A 19496-nucleotide genomic window follows, 5' to 3' on the forward strand; every position below is an offset into this window, starting at 1 on the left:
ACACTGACTGGACTCTGATTTCTGCCCTGTCATGGTTTTTTTTTTTTTTTCCTTTTTCTTGAATTGGGGGCAATAAAAACATAATATTATTTTCCTATGCAGTTAGAGACAATGATCAAACAATTTGTTATTTAATAATAGGTCCATTGTTTTAAAAATAACTAATTAACCAGGTATAGGAGAAGGGGTGAAAGTTTGCAGAGGTTTGGAACATCAAAGACAAATGTATGGCGTACAAAATCCAGGCTATGGGGAGTCCTTCTCTCACCTTGCTCACAAACCTCTGAATCAACTGAGAATGTTATTAAGGCATCAACGGCAGTCACTCTGCAAACACACTAGCTTAGAGGACAATACTGGGCACAAAGGTCAGCTAGAAAAGAGACTACGAGCTTCCCAAGAGTCAGAGAGAAACCAGTAACAAGCACAAAGCAGACACTTACCAGCAAGAAGCAGCCGTTCGAGGGCAGTGCGTTCGTACAGTTGGATGTTTGGCATGTTCTTTTACTTTTTAGAGGGCTGTCTCTGGGCTTATTTCCTAGTGGATGATTTCCTTATAAACCCCGCTGCTAATTTAAGACCCAGGAAAGGGACTAATCAAAGTCTATAAAATGGAATGTCTCAGGATTCATTTATTTCTCTCCTGGAGCTTCCCAGCTAAGTTGATAAGAAGACAGATTGGGGACTTGTTTCTTTGCCCTTGTTAATAATATTAGCTAGTGGAGTGGGTCTCTCAGGCTCGTTGAGAGCAGGTTATGTGGTCAGGATTAGAAAAATAAATATGGGTCCTTGAGGATTTACAATTACTTTTAGAGTCGGGTCCTAGCAGAGCAGCCTCTTCCATATATTTATTAATATAGAAAAGATAGAAACAACAAGAGAGTTTCAACAATTCAAAAGCCAGGCCTGGCGTTACATTCTTGTGGCCTTGAAGGGTAATCTTTACTTTAGCCAAAGGTCAGCAGGCAACCTATCTGGCCTGAAGGTAAACAGTTCTAATCCAGACTGCTAAATATTTTCCACAAATAAAGGAAACTAAAGGATTTTTATGAGAGAGAGAGAGAGAAGGAGAGAGAGGGAGAGAGAAGAAAGCTTATAAATAGGGAGCCAGAATTTATTACCTTTAGTATTGACTTTCTATTGTAAACAACAAGACCTAGGGAAGTATTACAGCTTTGGATCAAAATTGCTTCAGATGACATGAATGCAAGCAAGAAAAAAAAAAAGGACAATCTGAATTTTGTGAATGTCCCCAGCACCCCACACCACCCCCTACACACACACACAAAACAGGCTGAACTGGTCTGCACATTTGAACTAACTTTCAAAAAGCATCTCACCTCACTTCTCTCAGGGGTTTTAAAAAGAATCAGATCAACGTCACCAACAAGTAGAGGCCGGATTAATAATCAGGAAACAAAAATGATTAAATATCTGGCCGAGATAACGTTGCTGGCCATGGAGTAAGACTGGCGCAGACATCTCTACTCTCAGAGTGTTACTCTGGACTGAGCCAGTAAGTGGTCTTTCTTTTACTTTTTCTTTCTTTTCTTTTCTTTTTTTAAATTCAGATTCCTTGTTCAGATCCCTTTTGGGCCAGAGGTCTAAAGAGAGGAAAAAGTAGTTTCTTCTCACCTGTTCAAAGATGTTTGGGACTTTCAAAGCAGCAGTGACCAGCCAGCCTCCATCCCTGTGCCAGAAGCGTCTAGGGCCGCCTGAGCTGTGACCGGTCTCAACTTCGGTGTACAGGTGGCTGGAGGAAGAAGAAGGGTATTGGTTGGTTCAGAGCAGGAAATCTGTGACATCACGGAAGTCTGGCTGAGACCTTAGGGACTAAAACATCCCCAGAGGCTCCGCCCCCGTCAATTACCTGACTACCTTGGAGCAGGTAGGTGGCGTCTCTCAGAGGACAAATGAATCAGTTAGAGCAATTTGCCAAGTGGAATTTACTTTCCTTTCTGAGCATAGCACGTGTCTAGCCCCGTGTACAGATCTGAATGCGAATGCCTGATTGTTTCCCAGGCCCATCTTGTATGCCTGATATTGTTTCCCCTCCAGGCTCACAGGAGCCCACACAGCTGCCAACATCAGAATTAAAAGGGAAGTTTAAACACTGGAAGGAGACAGGGATTTTTGTAGGGGGGGGGGGGGAAGGAAAAGGTTGTGAAGACTTAGCCATATCTGGGACTTGTCCCCACTAACGCCTTTCTGAATCACATCCCTTTGAGTTCCTAGTGTTTTTCTGTCCCAATATTATAACAAACCAGAGATGACCTAAGTCTACTTAAAAAAATCTAATTTTGATACCTTTCAGCATCATTTCCCAAACACCTTCGCGGTCCCCAGCATATTAATAATAGATTCAGGCATTGGTAAAACTTCAGGCATTCCTACCTCGGCCTGTCTGTCACGTGGTGGTTACAGTCCACAGTAGGCCTGCAATTAGGAGTACTTTAAATGATTCAGGTTAGAATGATAGCGCCTTACTAAGGCCATGTTGTCTGCAGGGAGAGATAGGGAAGAGGACTCAGGGCTATTTTGGTCCCAAGCTTGGTGTGTGACCCTGGACAAGTCACCCTTGCTTCAGCTTTTCCAGCAGGCTAATGGCACGACTCAGCTGGCACTTGAGTGACAGCTAAGAGGATTCCTGCCTGCTGGTTAAGGCCTGTGGCATCTTGTCCCATCAGCCTGTTGAATTGCTGTGTGTCTGTGGCTCGCAGCCAGCCTCCCTCGCAGATGTAGTCACTGTTCGGAATGTGCTACCTGGGGACCCTGGGGAGTTCTCTCTCCTGGGTTGGTCCAGGCACACTTTGGTCCCCTAACGAAGAAAACGTCTGCTGAAAATCTTTCCCCCCTCCTGATCTTGAAACTGTAGAAGTCGCCTGTTCTAACACCTCACGGCCTAGCCGTGGTTTGTGGGCGGGACTAGGGGACAGCTAGAGTTAGAAATAGTAAAAAAGCACCTTCTCCCTGAGTGCCCACATTGGTAGCTGGCTCCCTGTCACTCGGTACCTTGTAAAGTAAAAGGAGAGGGTAGCAGAAGGAAGATGAAGTTAGCGCAGGAGGCAACTTCAAATCACTGGTTCACCCCAGACAGGCCTAAACAGCGCATCCATCTGGGACCAAGCAGCTTGGGACTCTTTAAAACAAACACATACACACACCTCTCTTCGCTACTTTATCCAATAGAAACTAAGGGAGGCGTGGCTACCCTGTACCGATAAAAGCAAAAGGTTCGAAAAGGAGGGAGGGGGAGGGGGTTGGGGCTTGGGGGTTGAGGAGTGGGAAGATAATAAAGGTAGTTGAACCTTTCAAGTGCAGGTTTTTCGAGGCAGGAGGTGGGGGTGGGAGGAAGTACTATTAGCCCAGCAAGACAAAAGCTTCTCCTTCCTGAGACAGCGTGTCCCCGTGTCCCCGGGGGTAGGAGGAGACCAAGGCTAGCCAGCTTGCAGAAAGCCACGCCCCTCATTGAGTTCCGCCCTCTCTGTGCTGTCAGTCAAGCTTCACCTTGCCCAAGGGGATTGGCTCTGACTTGGAGAGGCAGTTAGATTTCCAGGCACAGAAACCCTGGGCAGAGAGGCACAGGAGAAATATATTTGCATAAAATGTGCAATCAATGAACGCGCACAGAACTTCGCTGAAGGAAGGCCTTTAGACTATGGGAATTTTTCTGGCTGTATTCACAAACACACAGCCACTTGCACGGATAGCCTGGTGAAAGAAAGACAAACTTAGGAGAGAGAGGGGAAATAGAGGAAGTGGATCAGCATTAAACTGGGAGTGGAGCTAAGGCTCAGGTGTCTTGTGTAAGAGAAGAGAAACTCCTGGATATTTTATATGGTTAGCCAAGAGAAGGGCTTCTCTATGCAGCTGAATGTAGCCTATTCTTTAAAGACTAAAACCAAGTTCAGTATAAACTCCACTGTTTCATTCCGGCTGTTGTGTTTGAACAAAGTCTTAGATTCTAAGGTAAGGTGGGGGGAGGCAGACAGAAATAATGACCACTAAAGCGAACACGGAGTAAGAAAGACAGCAAGAGCTTGCCAGGCCCGCGTACTCTCCCCAAGCACTTTATACCGGAACCCCAATGTCAGCTCCTGACATCATTTACACGCAACAGGACAAGGAACCAGGGTACAGAGAAGCAGGGAACTTGACTCACACAGCGAGTGGCAGAACTAGGGCAGTTTGTAAACAGGGCCTTTCCTAAACTGTGAAAAGAAATCAGGGAGATTCTAATGGTGTGTTCACTGGGTGAGGTCCTAAATGTGAATCTACCTCTCTCTCCCTCTTCTTCCTCTCTCCCACTCCCCACCCCCCACCCCCGCTCTCCCACTCTAGACAGGGTCTCTAGTGCAGCCTGGTCTCAAACTCCCTATATCTATGAAGACAGCCTTGACTTTGGATTCTCTTGCCTCCTTTTCCTGAGTACTGGGTCTACAGGCGTGAAGCTCCACATCTGGCTTTATTTCGTGCCGGTGTTTGAACCCAGGGCTTCCTGAATGCGAAGCAAGCCTTGTATAACTGAGCTGTATTCCCTGTCCTGCCCTGCCCCCTCCTTCTGAGACAGTATCTTGTAGCGGAGGCTGATTTTGAACTGTTGATTCTCCTGCCTTCAATTCCAAGGGCTGGCATTCCAGTCATGCTTCGCCATGACGGGCTGACTTTAGCCTCTTACCTGTGCATTATTCTGAAGGAAAAGCCGGGTTGAAGCAAGAGTGTGGTCTGAGAAAGAACTTGAGGTGCAAAATTAATTAACAACTGGTTTATATATGAAAAGATAGGAGTGAGATGTTTATTCTTATGTACCTGTATATGTGGATATATGAAAAGCATGAGGACATTATATCATTTCTGAGGGTGCTCTTGAACTTATAGTTTGGAGACATATCAACCCAAACTCAAGAGTGAAGGACAGCTTGAGGGTCCCCTTGAGAATGACAAGTAATTCCCTATGACATCTTCCATGGTCATTTCTATCAGAAATGTCTTTGAAAGCCTAATATGATCTATGCACAGCTGAAAAGATGAGATAATGCAAGAATAATTTGCATTATACACTACTTCCAAGGCGAGTGGTTTAGGCATCAGCATCAGCAAATAGTAGACCCATACTGCTTCTCTGCAGCCTCCTCCCCCCATCCATTTCTTTGTCATTGCTGAAACCCTAAGGTGCTCTGGGGCTCAGAGGTAACCCTGTGCCATATAGGACTGTCACAAACTGCCACCATCTTCATGAATTCAGCTGCGTTGGTATGCAAACGATCACTGCAGCTTGGCTTGTTGACTGTGATGCTTTCTCACGGGAGGAGGGCTTGGGGTGGGGGGAGGGGAGGCTCCAGAGTATGAACCTCCTCCTAGCCAGCTGTTCACCACCTCAATTGCATGTGACATCAGGGAGGGGCTAGAAGTACATAGGCTGGAAAGGTCTAGGGAGAAGGATTCTCATCTATTGGTCCATTGGGAACTCCTCGCCCAAGCTGGTAGACTTCTAGTGTGGCTGTGTTAAGGCCACCCACACTCCTGCCCATAATCCCCACAGCCCTGTGAGTATACTTACTAAACTCATAGGCTCCAGAGTGAAGATTGGTAAAATCATACCTCACTTTGCCCTGGAGACCTTAGGAGGAGGGGCTGACTTCTTTTACATCTCCCTAAGCAAAAAATAAAATAAAATAAAAAATTAGCAGCTTGGAATATACCAACTATACCTCTGGGTGGGCTAGCAGTTGATGTTAACCCTTTCCCTCAAGAACAAATCATTTCTAGCCCTGCTTTGACAGCACACTAGAGGAAGTGGGGGAGCTGGTGTAGCCAGGGCTGCTGGGAAAATCGTCATGCCAAAAGGAACATGATTGGATCTGGAAGAGGAGACGGTGGCAAGGACAACTCACACAGGGCTGGGGGCAGGGATGCTATAGGTCATGTGTGGTGGGGACCTGTGTGGAAGGGCAGCAGTACAAACTGATTTAGAGGAGCCACCAGGTAGGTGAGATGAGGTCAGATCAGGACAGGAGGCTGGCTTTGAGAGTGGCAGTGTTCTCCGTTTTGGGCTACTACTCTATGGCTTTCCTACTCTTTGGGGGCTTTTGCTGTGACTGGATCCTGGAATGTTCATTTTCTGCAGAGGCAGGTGGGAAGCATTAGGAAGCTCACAGAACTCGAGGCTGGGCCTTTCCTGGTTACTCAGCCAGCTCACATGAGCACTGTGATTTCCATTGAACTCTTATATGTCTTGACAGAGCAATGGAAGCAGGAAAGGGGGTCTGTTCTCTGAGCTCTTAACTTCTTGATCCCGACAATGAAGGCTAGCATTCTCAAGGCTTCCTTGTGGCAAGGAAGCCATGCCTAAAGCATTCCTTCTGTCACAGAGGAACCACTCTGCCCCTGTTTGCAACCCCCCTTCGCCCCCACCCCACCAGCATATTTGTAGGGTTTTCTAAGACGGCTGAATGCCACAATAGGGAACAGATTTCATCTGATTTTAATAAAATCATCTCTAGAAAAAGCCTCAACTACATAATTACTAAAGGTACTCTGCATTAAGAGATGAAATTGCTATATATACATTACATCACATTGGCTTAGATTGTTTTTTAAATCTAGCTCAGCTCTAAGTCTTTCATTAGCTAAGGACAAGTGCTTCTTAGCATGACGTGTATAAGTAGGGTCGCCACAGGGCAATTGTTGGTAGAGACGAAGGTTTTCCAGCTCTGGAATGTGGGAGATATCCCATCACTCTCCCCACAGATCAGCCATGTGCTGCATTCTTTACAGATGTTCTACTAGGTGCCCCGAGCACATCATAGGAGACCCTCACCCTCTGGTCTATTTGCTTTCTATGGGGAGATGGGAGATCTCTGGGAAGTTAGAATCACACCAATTACTGATGAGGACACACATTTTATAAAGGTTTACTATACAAAGTGTGGCCAGCACACCCTTATTTAACAAAAGGGATGCAATGGCCAAGGGTTGCTTTTTTGCAGTTGTCACATGTTAAACGTGGGACCACTATATCTCCATGCTTACATGACTCCATCCTTGCATAAACCCAGAAACCACAGGGGCTCTTTTCAAGCAACTGTTAGTGGTGATGGCAATGATGTTCACCCCCACTCTTTTAGAAGCATCCATTTTCAGGCTTACTCCTCGGGTCTCATTAGCAGCCTGCCTGCCAGAATCTGTTTCACATCTTCATTCTTCCTATGCACAGAGCATCAGCTGCTCGCTACCTCATATTAGCAGAGAGCAGGCTTGCTCATGGACTTATTAGCCTAGGGACAAGGTTTTCTAAAGCACACACTCTTACTGACCATATTCCATCTTTTTCTCACTTTGCCCATAGGAGTCTCAGAAAGAACAGAGGGTAGGCTCAGATCTGCTCTTCCTCTATCTTAGAGGGAGTTCAACGTCTCCTAGGTTGCTCCAGGCCCCAAGGTTTTCCTGTTTGTAAATATGCCATACCTAAGTCCTCCTAGCTGGATATCGTCTAGAGCTGTCTTCCCAGTTCTATAGTTAACCTCCAATTTCATCTCTATAGTTTCAAAAGTGACATAAATAGCTTCCATAATGACTTGAATTTTTCTAATTCTCCTGAACACTAGTGAAAAAGAGTGTCGTTGTTCAATGGGGTGTCCTAATACATGCCAAAACCTGATTGTTCGTAGTTCCCATAACAATCTGTCTCTGTTCACTTCCCACTGCCTGCATCCACACGATGCACCCGTGCCACTGTACTGAGCCCTGGCAGAAGCCCATAGCTAACTGTACTTGACATGCAAAAACCAAGCCTGAGCAGAAAGCAACTTGTCCAACACACCCAGCTGGCTATAGGCAGATCCTCTGCCCCACTGCAAGCTACCTGGAGTATCACTCTGAAAAATCCCAAGTGCTTCTCTCTCCATGGAACCTTTTCTAACTTCCCCAAGCAGGTACTTGTAGGCGCTCTCTACAGGCTCGGCTTCAGTGTTTTACTGTGTGTGGTGTTTAGATTGTCTTCTCAAAAGATGGACTGAGGCTCTTCCTATAAGCCCAGAGCTCTGCCCGGAGTCTGAAAGGAACACAGGTAGCCTTCAGTAAATTTCACTTTAGAGATCAAAGGAGACCAGGGAAGAGATGAAGGGAGGACTCATTGCTAAGTTGGATTGAGCTAACTCTTTCTTCTCTATAAGCTTTGGAGAGTTGGCTACCACATTTAATTTTCACAATGGATAACAAACTAAGCATTCATTATCCATCCATCCACCACTTATAGAACACATTTATTGAGTACTTTCAATACCACGGTCAGTGCCTAAGAGACGAGTCCCCTGCTTTTATGTATTTACAATCAATGGGAGCCAGGGTTTAAACAAAATGCAAGGTGGAAATTGTTCTAAAGAAAAATCCTGTAGATGTAGTTATCCAAGAGAAGGAGGCTACCTTGGGCTAATTTAAAGTCTTCAAGTTGTCTGCTGTTAAATAGCAAATCTAATCTCAGAGAATGCTGTAGTTCCCATGATAACCTCAGACCCTGACAATCTCACCTTGGCCCACGCTGTGCATGTCCCCAGATGACCTAAACCTCATAGCTTTTTCTTCTACATTAATGTGATGGTAAGTGGATGTTCTGAGCAGATAGAAAGACTAGCTATGTCTCAATCATAGCTGCTGTCTCGAGGCCACAGTCAGGGGTGCCTGGCATCCAGGCAAGACTATGGGAAAGCTCTGGGTCCTGCCAATGATGGTGACATCTGTAGACACTCAGATGAGCTTCAATTCCTTTAAGGTTGGTTGCCAGTCTAATGGGTCTTTTAAAAAACACCCTACTTCAAACAGCAGCTTCTAAAGCATTTCATAGTGTACACACACACCTCTAGATTGTATCTGTGTATGTTCAGTCATCAGTGGAAACAAACAAATTGTCATTTGCCTCATCTCAATCTGCCATGCACTGGCTGGCTTGGCCTCTGAGTCTAGGAGATGAGTCTCTCTAGACTTGTGAGACCAAGTTCTTCAAACTCTTTTCCCAGGGAAGTTTAAAATTCATGATCATTAGTGACACCAGGTGACTTAAGGACAAACACACAAACACACACACACACACACACACACAAATGTTCTGCTGAGGAATATAGCAGAAAGGGCAAGATGGAGAGAGGAACTGTGTTGCTGGCCAGATGGGGCGTGTAAAGTCCCAGAGAAGCCAAGTTCCTACGTGGAGGGGCCTTTTCCTTCCTAGTGAACTTTCGCTTCCATCCAACAAAGGGCAGGGATCATAGCCAAGGAGCCATCCCTCTGGACCTTCTAAGTCAAAGATTAAGAAAGAGAGTCACCATGAAGATTACTCACCATCAATGGAGAGACAGCCTTGGCTAGATTCTGAACAACAGGGTCTCCAAGCAGGGATGTTCACTTGACTTCTCTCAAATCCCAAGCGTGAAGAAACTCCTTTCTTTGTTCAGGGAATTTGGGTCAGGTGTCCGATCTCCTAGGACCTTCTTACAGCCGAGTTCCCCATGGGCACCTGTTACTAATCCACAGTGAGGTCGCTGGAGCCAACAAGACTAGGCTTCCTGGTGAACTGCAAGCCATAGGACCTAGAGTGTCAGGTTTGGAATTGGGTGATGTGGAGGGAGGGACTGTCCGTGTCCTCTTCGGATGACTCTGGACCGAGATGCAGCCATTTCTTCCTCTCATGGAGGCTGAACCTCCATCCGGAGTTCAGATTATCCACCGAGTAATGAGCACTTTCCCGCCGCTCTCCTTTGTCCATTGTAAGAGTAGGGGGTGCCATTATGAAACTTCTCTCAAGTCCCCCATTTTTAAGTAGTCCAATTAATCATCAGTTGGAAGCGTTGACTTCGCCTGTAATCCAGGGACCAAAGACAGGTGAGAACAGGGACTCATTCCACGTAGGATGTGAGCATGTCTGAGAAGAGCCTGGTATGTTGTGTTCTGATCTGCTCACCTCATCCCAGTGAGTAGCATGGAGGGTTTGGAGCTGGGAGTATGTTATTAACCAGTCTGGGTACTTAGAGGCCCCAGATCTCGGTTTCCTGTTTGTGATGCTTTAATTTGAGCCTTTGACAGTTATCAGTATCAGCCATCAGCTCAGGCTGGCCAGACTGGTTTTCCTAGTGGCTGTGTCCTCCTGAGATAACAAAGTCCCCTTCTCACTCACTTTGTCATAGTTTTCCAAGGAGATGGACTAGAATGATAGCCCTGAGATTCCCATACTGTGTGACTTCCATGAAAATATCTCCCAGGAGACCAGTCCTCCCAAGTGGTCTGTCCCTGGATTAATGCCATTTTCCATCTACCCACCCGTCACTCACAGCAGCTGTGGCAGCAAGATGCCATCCTGGGGGCTTTCCTCTTTGGTGCTATTTGGCCACTGGGTTGGGGACAGAGCTGACAGCAGCTGTGCTAAAGAACGCGCATAAAGACCAAGTGTACTATCACCTGCCTGGAGATGTAGGGAGAACATCCATGATTCTCCTGGTTCCCCTTCAAATTGTCTCAAAGGATGAGACAATTCTAGCATCAGGACTCACATGTCAGGGGTCACCAACATGTCAGTCCCAAGCTGCCAGTCACTCTAAAGGCACACTCTCCTAACTGGTTACCATGGTTTCTCCCTGTCGCTGTACCTCTCATGCAAATTATCCACTCTGTAGACTCTACAGCCATCTACCCTGAAATGCTCAAATGACTGATGGCTCATCTCTATCAACACCATTGAAGCTCTCTGCTGAATGTGCACATCACAAGTTCATGCACATCTCTGGGCAAGAAACAAGGACCGTAGTCAAGACAAGCCACTGAAAACAGTTTGCAAATGGGGCCATTTCCACAGTTGCATCCGAGATACAGAAAAACCATAGAGAATGTGGTAAGCTGGATGACAGTAATGGTGTGTGCCCAGGAGGTGGGTGGGAAGGGTAAGGGGTGCACTGCATACACATTGATGTGAATTAGCAGGGATAGGTTGTAGGCAGGGTATATATGAGCCCATAGGGCTGTGCTGTACCTGAACTGTCTTCCCTTGGGAATGATCACATGAGATTTCATAGGCAAGCGACATGGTTCCTCATTAGGTAGTCTTAGGTCTGAAGTTACCCTCTGTAGAAAGGCCCCTGGAGTCAAAGGAGGCAAACTCTGCCACCTGTGTTTCTCACTTTCAGGATCAGCCTGCCACTCCTGAACTGGAAATGGTGGCTTCAACCTTAGCCCTGTGAGTGATAGGTACTGAGGAGAGATTAAATATGCAAAGGCCTGATTAGAAAGAACAACAAGGGGTGGGGGCTGAGAAAGTCAGGGGGAAGCTGTCAGATTGCAACCCAAAGGCAATGCCAGGGAAGGAGAAATGGGAAAGGCTAGGGAAAAGTGTGCTCGGGACAGAGGGCTGTCATACCTGTCCATGAGTGGTCATAGTTCTCTAAGACAAGATAAACAGACTTGGAATCCAAGGATGTTGACATTAGCAGGTACAGAACTGAGAGTTCCTTTAAGGCTAGAGAAAAATCTGTTAAAAAAAAAAAGTCAAATTATTACTGACTTTGGTGGCTTGTTCATCAGCTCTCAAGTCCCCTGCATCTTTTTCTGTAACAAGACTTTCCAGGTGTAAAACTACACAATTAAATGATGCTCTGAGCCATGAGGTTGCTAATGATGGACAAAGTTTCTGTAGAGGGGCACCACCATGCCACGGCATTTAGACAGCAAAGGAGCCAAATCAGTGCTGACGACTGTGGGGTTGTACAGGGCTCCATGGAGCTGTGGGGCTGCCTGGGGATCAGAGGCTCCTTACTGCATCTGAGACTGACTCATGTTGTACTCACTGTGCCTAGGATGTGAAGGATGACCTCATGCCACGGATGCACAGATAAAATTCAGCCTGGGAAGGGAAAGAGAAAAAGAGGCTTGGATACACCATGCACAAAACCATCTCCCATGGCTTCTCCTTGAAAAGGTCAGGCAGCATTGTGAAAATGCCTGCAATCGCTTAGCCCTCTTGTGACTATGTCTCATGGATAACTTCTTGACTTACAGAAAAGCTTGCTGTTCTGTGTGTGACACTGTTCCTATACATTCTCCAGAAACGAGTTTCCTATTTTTGTTGTTATTAATTTTTAATCTATTTTTGAGATTATAACATTTCTCCTTTCTTTTTCTTCCCTCCAAATCCTCCCATATACCCCTTCCTACTATCCTTCAAATTCATGGTCATTCTTTTTTGTTTTACCAGTTGTTATTGTTGAATGTGTGTGTGTGTGTGTGTGTATGTATGTATTCCTAAATATAACCTGTTCTTAATCTGAGATTTTTAAAAAATAATTTAATTTTTAGTTTGTTTATTGAGATGAGGTCTCTTGTAGGTAGGTCATAGACTTTCTTGGGTCCATGTTGCTTCTCCATCCACATTCAAGAAGCCAGAGGGAACGAGTTATACTCTAGATACCTTGAGAAATGACCAGTTGCTCATTTGGTCATAGGCCTTAGAAACTTAGAGTCACCTAAATTGTGACATTCTTCAAAGTCAAACAGAAGCCAAGAGGCTTGAGCCACCTCTAGTGAGCCCATGTGGTGGGTGGCTCGTACTTCTGCCTTGCCCTGGATGTTTGCAAATACTATATAGTGGTTGTTATAAGCTGCTAATATTTATAAAAACAGCAGCATATTCTTAGTATAGGACTTGGCCTTTCGAAATCAATCTATTATTTTTCAGTTTTCTGCATAATAAGGTGTGTTTTCCACTTCCTTTTTAGAAACCTGGGAAAACACATTCTCCACACACTGAATAGTTCCTGTGTCCTCCACATTGCAAAGCTCACAGGAATCAGATGACTGCAAACACAGGCAGGGCATCTTCTCAAAACTCTTCAGTACCCTGCTCCCAAGGTAGCAGGGATTGGCCACTGGGAAGTCAGCAGGTCCTGACAAAATGAAGTGTTTTACACGGCACCTCTTGGGCTGCTGTGTTGTTTTCTTGGAACTTGGATTTGTCCCAGATGTGTATTGTAGTCCTTTAGATTAGCTACCCACTTTGCAGATGTCCCCACAATGCCACATTTCCACTCAGAGTCGGTTTTGCCAAGAAGAGAGCATCTTTCTAACTGATGGAGGACGGAGCTCCTTGGTAAAGGGCACAGTGGTTAGAACTGTGTCACTGGTGACAACAGTGGCTAAGGCTTATTGAAAACATATCAACATGCTGACCATGAGGCCATGTACTTTGACGAATTTTGTTCTTTATCATCTCTACAATGAAACTGAGGCACAGCTGGGTTTCTTGACTGTACCCAGCTTATGTAGACAGTATAAAGCCTCAACGCATAGCAAACACCTGGCTCTAAGTGTACCTAGGTGTGAACTTAGAATTTACACTAGGGAATAGTAAATATAGCTACCTACAAAAATTGCCCAACTGGAAATCTCCCATAAATTACAGTCACCAAATATTTAAATGTCATTTATATTTATTATGAATCAAAAAGCAAACATGACCAAGAATGTAATATGTTCTTGGTTGTATCAGTTATTACAGAAAGTGATAAAACATATGTGTTATAATGAAAAAAAATAGCATTTGAAAATCTTGGCTCTACAGGGGCTTATACTATTTGGACGATCCCAGATTTTCACAGTGAAAGAACTGTGGAACAAGACAGGATGTAATAATTTTTTAAGAGCAGAGGAGTTCAGAGCCCTCGTCTTTGCTGGATGGCTGTGGGTTGTATTTCAGGTCTCTTCCTCAGAGTGAAACCCCAGCTTTCACTTTTGGATGTCAGGGCACTAAAAGTTCAGTAGGCCAGACTAACCTGTGCTGGCAACCTGGAGTAATCTCCAGAAAAGAAAGTTTTCTTTGGGGTTTAAGATGATCACAACTGATTACTTCACAAGAGGCTTAGAAACCCGGCTGCTGTAAACACAGCTGGGGAAGCACTTGAATGTGAGTCCATAAAACCCCAGTGAAGAATCTACCCTTCCCTCCCAACGGTTCTCACACTCTAGCCACGAGTCCACAGAAAAGCAATAGAGATTTTTAGACAAGCTTGCTGGTAGGGAGAAAAGAAAAATGTATAGAGACATGCTCACTGCCTTACCTTGGACTATCCTATAAATAACTTCTTTATCTTGTTGAGTTAAAGGCAAAAGGCTTATTCTCAACTAACCCGGGGATATTATACAAACAGATCCTATACAAATTGAAGTCTTCTCCAAAGTCAAAGCACTAATACAATTATTTTTATTACTATTGTGTTAGATTTATTTACTCTATTTTACATGTGCAGGTATTCTGGCTGCATGTATGTGCAGGTGTTTTGATTGCATGTATGTGCACTGTACATGTACCTGGTGCCCATGGAGATCAGAAGAGGGCATTGGATTGCCTCAAACTAGAATTAAGGATGGTTGTGAACTACCCTGGGAGTGTTGAGAACCAAACCTGGTTCCTTTGCAAGAGCAACAAATGTTAACCACTGAGCCATCTCTCTAGTCCCTAGGATTATTTTTGAATATATGAAAAGAAAATTGATTTGTTGAGGAAGAGCCTACAACAGACGTGAAGTTGGTTTCCTTGACTCAGGGACATTCTTCATTGAGCAACCCTTCTATTCTCTCAGGAGAATGAGCAGCTATGGTATAGATTCTATACACCAAACCACAGCAAAGGGATTAGAAATATTTACAGTTACTTCTCATTGTGGCTTATTGATTTTTTTAAAAACATTTTTTAAAAATAACACTTATTGTTTTTATAATCAAAAGATACTGTGACTTCTAAGAAACAATTGGTCTACTTAATTTTCTTCTTGAAAGACATTCAGTTATCATTTAAATAAATTTTCCCTGGATTATTTTGCCTGTCAAGTAAATCATTGTGATTAACTCTTTCTAAAACAACTTTCCTCTCTGGGGGTAGTTCTTATAATTAATTTGTATTCTTTTGTAGCTACACATGGAGGTTAATGGCATCTTGATGCAGGATTTGAGCTTTGGTGGGGGAAGAAGTTAATCTGGGGAAGGAAGAAATGTCATCCTAAGAATGTGATTCTCAGCTGTCTCACTGTGCTGCTCATTAGCAAGAGGCACACAACGAAAGGACTTTCAGAAATAATAGTGGCTCAGAACCTCCTGCTTTGGAGATAACAGGGCTCTGTTATTGCAGGTGGCCTTCTACTTAAAAAACAAAGCCGGAAGCGTCCATTGAATTAGCCTGTTTACACGGGTTGAGCCATGCTAATGAAACGGAGCCATCAAGGGCCGGGTGCAGTACCCTGTATGGAAGGGAAAGCCTGCCCACTCGGCTTCACTAGCCCCAGATGCACAGGCTGTCCTCCATCCCTACAGAGACACATGACACATTGTGCAGCTACTTATCAATTGACAGCCCCTGCCTCCAAGTCTTAAACTATGAACAATGCTTCTACAGACATTCATGGAAGTTTTGAAAGAATGTATCTTTCCATTCTACTGGGCATAAATCTAGGAGGGGCACAGATGAGTCACACAGAAATTCTATGTTTAACTTTTGATGAAGACCAGGCTCCTTTTCAAAGTGACTTAGCTGACTTAACATTTTCATAAGCCCACCAACTATGTCTGAAAGCTTTAATTTCTGCATAGTCTTTCTAACTTTTGTTATTGCCTGTGCTACCTCATATCGTCATCCAGAGACTGTAACAAAACAGAGCCAGCTGGTGTTCTCATGAATTAAGACGATACTTAGTATTGTGGTCACAAAATGCAGCAGAAGCTATGGTGTTCTCATAGTCCTAAAGAGACTGAGGGAGCTGGGCATGGTAGCTCCTAGTACTTGAAAAGCAAAAGCAAGTGGGTCTCTCTATATCAGAATATGGAAAGGGTCCTCCCATGCTCATGATTGGCAGGATTAAAGTTGTGAAAATAGCTATACATCAAAAAACATTCTATGTATTCAATGCATTTGCCTTTAAAAGTCCAACACAATTTTACACAGAAATTAAGAATTATTCTCGAATAATGGAAAAACAAATGACTGAGGTTATCCAGATCAAAGCTAAATATTAAACATCATCAACAACAACAAACCTGCTGGAAATATCACCACATCAAATCTCAAGTTATTCTACAGTGCAAAAATAAATTCAAAACTTGTACTGGCATAAAAATAGTCACTTATCCTCGGATCTACACAGTGAGTTTTAGGCCAGCCAGAGCTATACAGTGAGACCCTGCCTTTAAAGGGTGCAGGGAAGTGCTAGAATAAAAAAATAAATATTAGAAAATATTCTAAGGGCTAGTGTTAATCCCAAAGATATGAGGAGGAATGTCCCTGACTCAAATCGTCATGACCAAACTAATTAAAACAATTAATTAAAGCAGGCTTTTAGTATTCATGTTCATGGCCGCCTCCCCCTAAGGTGGGGCTTGAGACATCAGCATCAGATGTGAGAAAGAGAAGGTTTCCAAATGAGGGATTTGCTAAAACAGACGGGGTTCCAGGAGCAGAACTCAAGCATAACAAGTTAGTCAATGACCTCCTAAAACAAAGACACAGCTTCAGGGTGGTCGTCGTAACAATCTTTTTGAAACAAAGGTGGGATGCAAGATGGTTATTACCTTTTTGAAGCAGAGACATGATTGCCATTTCTGGAGCAGGCAGTAAAGAACCATTTGTAGTTAAGGTTACAGATGAGACCAAACCCTATCCTTGAGGAACAGAGGTTTAATCATGAACAGGAATGAACCTGGTTTATCGTTACTATAAGATGATGTTTACGCCTAAAATGGAGGCAGGCTTGCTCTTCACTAGGGGGTAGGCATATGGTTCTGTGCGAAAGGGTACTTTCTGTGCAAGGATGAAGACCTGAATTTCAAGTCCTGGCACTCTGTGTAAAAGCTGAGCACGACCATGCAAGCTTGTAGCCCTAGCTCTAAGGGGAGGGGTCAGGAGAGATGGGCAGATCCCAGGAGCTTGGTGACAGGCCAGTTATTCAAGATACACTGTGAACTTCTGGTTCAGTGAGAGACCCTGTCTCAAGAGAATAAGACAGAGAATGAAAAAGTAAGACAGGCAGCATTCTCTGCTGGTTTATATGGGTGCATGTGTGTGTGTGCGCACACACAAATTAAATTCACATTTATTCAGACTATTTGTAAATAAACCCATAGGGCCTAAATTCATTTTTTAAAGGTGTTTTATTTAGTGCTCTCAGCAGGTGAGGTGAGCCCTTGAGCAATGACAGCCCTGACTTGCATACAAGCCAACCTTCCATTGGATCTGGGGGACTCTGCAGCTGATGGCCTGTGTGCTGTATGGCTTGGAGAGACTACGCAGCCATGTAGAGCCTCTGCCTTTAGCTGGTAAAGTATTGTGCCCTTTTGTTAAGACTTGGTAAGAGGTCTTTGACTGTTTTTTTTTTCCATACCAGTAACTGTTTAGATAAGATAAATACATTACTTCACTACTCCACTGCCCAGCTATGAAATCCCTAGCTACTCGTGGCTCCTCCAGACCACATGGGTCAGCTCCATCTTCATCTCCTCCCTCCATCTTGTCTCCCTCCATTTTGTCTGACCCTGTCCTTCTCCCCTTCCCTTCCTGTTCCGCCCAGAAGATCCTACCTCCATATCTTCGCCCAGTGATTGGTTTCCTGTTGTCTTTATCAGCCAATCAAATAACTAGGGGAAATTCCCCTATGCTCTAGACCCCTTCTCCTTCTAACACTCTAAACTGTGGGCCAGGCCCGATATAAGGTGGTAGGTACCTTCAATTGGAGAACTCAAAGCAGAGAATGACAAAAATTGTTCCCTGTGTTAGACTCCAAGTGGAGTTAGCAGAAGAGCAGATGAATCCTAACTTGCCGTGAGGGGCAGTCAGGCTGTGCAAGGCTGAGAAAGTATTCCTGCACAAGAGATTTGGGAGCATCCGAAGCAGCTGCTAGGTGGAGCTTTCACTTGTATCCCTTTCTGTACGTGTGCGCTCATTTCCCCACAGTTCCTTGTTTCTCCCCCAGTGTCCCTGTCCCACAGAGGATACTGACATCACCAGTTACCGAGGGCTTGGAGCCAGGGAGACGTTCAGTCTCCTTTCTTTCTTTCTTTCTTTCTTTCTTTCTTTCTTTCTTTCTTTCTTTCTTTCTTTCTTTCTTTCTTTCTTTCTTTTTTTTGTGGGTGGGGGGGGGGGGAGGGTTTCGAGACAGGGTTTCTCTGTGTATCCCTGGCTGTCCTGGACAACTTACTTTGTAGAGCAGGCTGGCCTCGAACTCAGAAATCCACCTGCCTCTGCCTCCCAAGTGCTGGGATTAAAGGTGTGTGCCACCACTGCCCGGCTTCAGTCTCGTTTCTGACCTCCAGCATTGGGATCTGCATTTGAATAAGGCGCGAGTGCGCGTGCGTGTGTGTGTGTGTGTGTGTGTGTGTGTGTGTGTGTGTGTGTGTGCGTGCGTGCGTGTGTGTGTGTGAAAGTTCCACAAATTCTGTTCTAGGTATTGGGAAGAACTCAGCTCTGTGTGTGTGTGTGTGTGTTTGTGAAAGTTCCACAAATTCTGTTCTAGGTACTAGGAAGAACTCAGCTCTCCAAACCTGCCAAATTCTATTTCCTGTGTGACCCCCTTGGCCTTGGAAGCCCTTTCCTCTGACTGCAGAGAAGTTGGATATCTTCCAGGCTGTAGTTTGTTTCTTTGTCATGTTTGTTTCCAACACTACAGTGTGAGATTCTCTAGTCTGCAGAATCTGGTCCCACTTATGGCCTTGCAAATAACAGTGACTTAGTCAGTGTACACTCAACAAAGCAATAGATGAATGAAATGCACCAGGTACCTCCTATAGACACATCTGTGGTCACTTTATCTAAAGACTCACACTCAGCTCTTTCTACTGACTTCAGTCTAGTCTGTTCTACCATTCATTAGAGTCAAACAGAGATTTAAAGAGACTGAGAAGGAGCTGAGGTGAAGGAGGGAATATTATTTCCAATGTTCTGACACATTCTTGAGTTCTCAATATATTTCTCTTTATGAGAGCCTACATCAAAAGGCAGAGCCACAGTCTGAGTTGAACACTGGGCTGCAGTCTTGGTCCCCAGTCTGACACTGATATAAGGTGGGATTCCTTGGGGTCTTGGCATTTGGGCCCCTGGCCCCAGTGTGTCCTGATTCCTAAGTGAGTGACCTTGCAAATGTAGGTTATAGGGATCTGAACTCAGGTCTTCATGCTTATGTGGCAGGCACTTTACCAACTGAGCCATCTCCCCAGCTCCCAATAACTCTTCTCAAGGACAAAAATTCTGATTTTTTTTATTGGCATGCATACTCTGTTGCAAATTAAGGTTTTATTTAAACAAGCCCCCAGAGGTTAATATCCCTTTCTCATGATCTGTTTTATAGGCAAGTTACACTAAGATACACAGGTCTCCTGCCTCCCTAGAGATATTTATGAACATCGTTTATTATGTCTCTAGTGTCTCAAGACAAGGAGGCGACTGAACAAAACCTGACTTGGAAAGATATAGGTGTGCAATAGCC

At 44.6% G+C, this 19496-nt stretch overlaps 1 protein-coding gene and 1 long non-coding RNA gene across 7 annotated transcripts in view; one reads left to right on the forward strand and one right to left on the reverse strand.

The window, feature by feature from the left end:
* The window catches only part of Lnx1 (ligand of numb-protein X 1), a 110597-nt gene extending 108710 nt beyond the window's left edge, over nucleotides 1-1887 (reverse strand). For 4 of the 6 annotated variants that reach the window (XR_001784629.2, XR_003955587.1, XR_001784630.2 and 1 more), the window contains exon 1: nucleotides 1636-1789. The gene's annotated coding sequence lies outside the window, so the exon portion shown is untranslated. Of the gene's footprint in view, nucleotides 1-1635; nucleotides 1790-1870 lie in introns of those variants that run through there. The other 2 variants (XM_030254173.1, NM_001159577.1) reach the window with 2 other exon arrangements.
* Gm15984 lies at nucleotides 1316-18082 on the forward strand. Its single transcript, XR_001784879.2, has 4 exons — nucleotides 1316-1516; nucleotides 10662-10876; nucleotides 11835-11956; nucleotides 17178-18082. It is a non-coding gene; the product is annotated as a predicted gene 15984 (long non-coding RNA).
* The last annotated feature ends 1414 nt before the right edge of the window (nucleotides 18083-19496 follow it).

This window comes from Mus musculus, chromosome 5 (genome assembly GCF_000001635.26).
Source record: "Mus musculus strain C57BL/6J chromosome 5, GRCm38.p6 C57BL/6J".
Classification (NCBI taxonomy): Eukaryota; Metazoa; Chordata; class Mammalia; order Rodentia; family Muridae; genus Mus; species Mus musculus.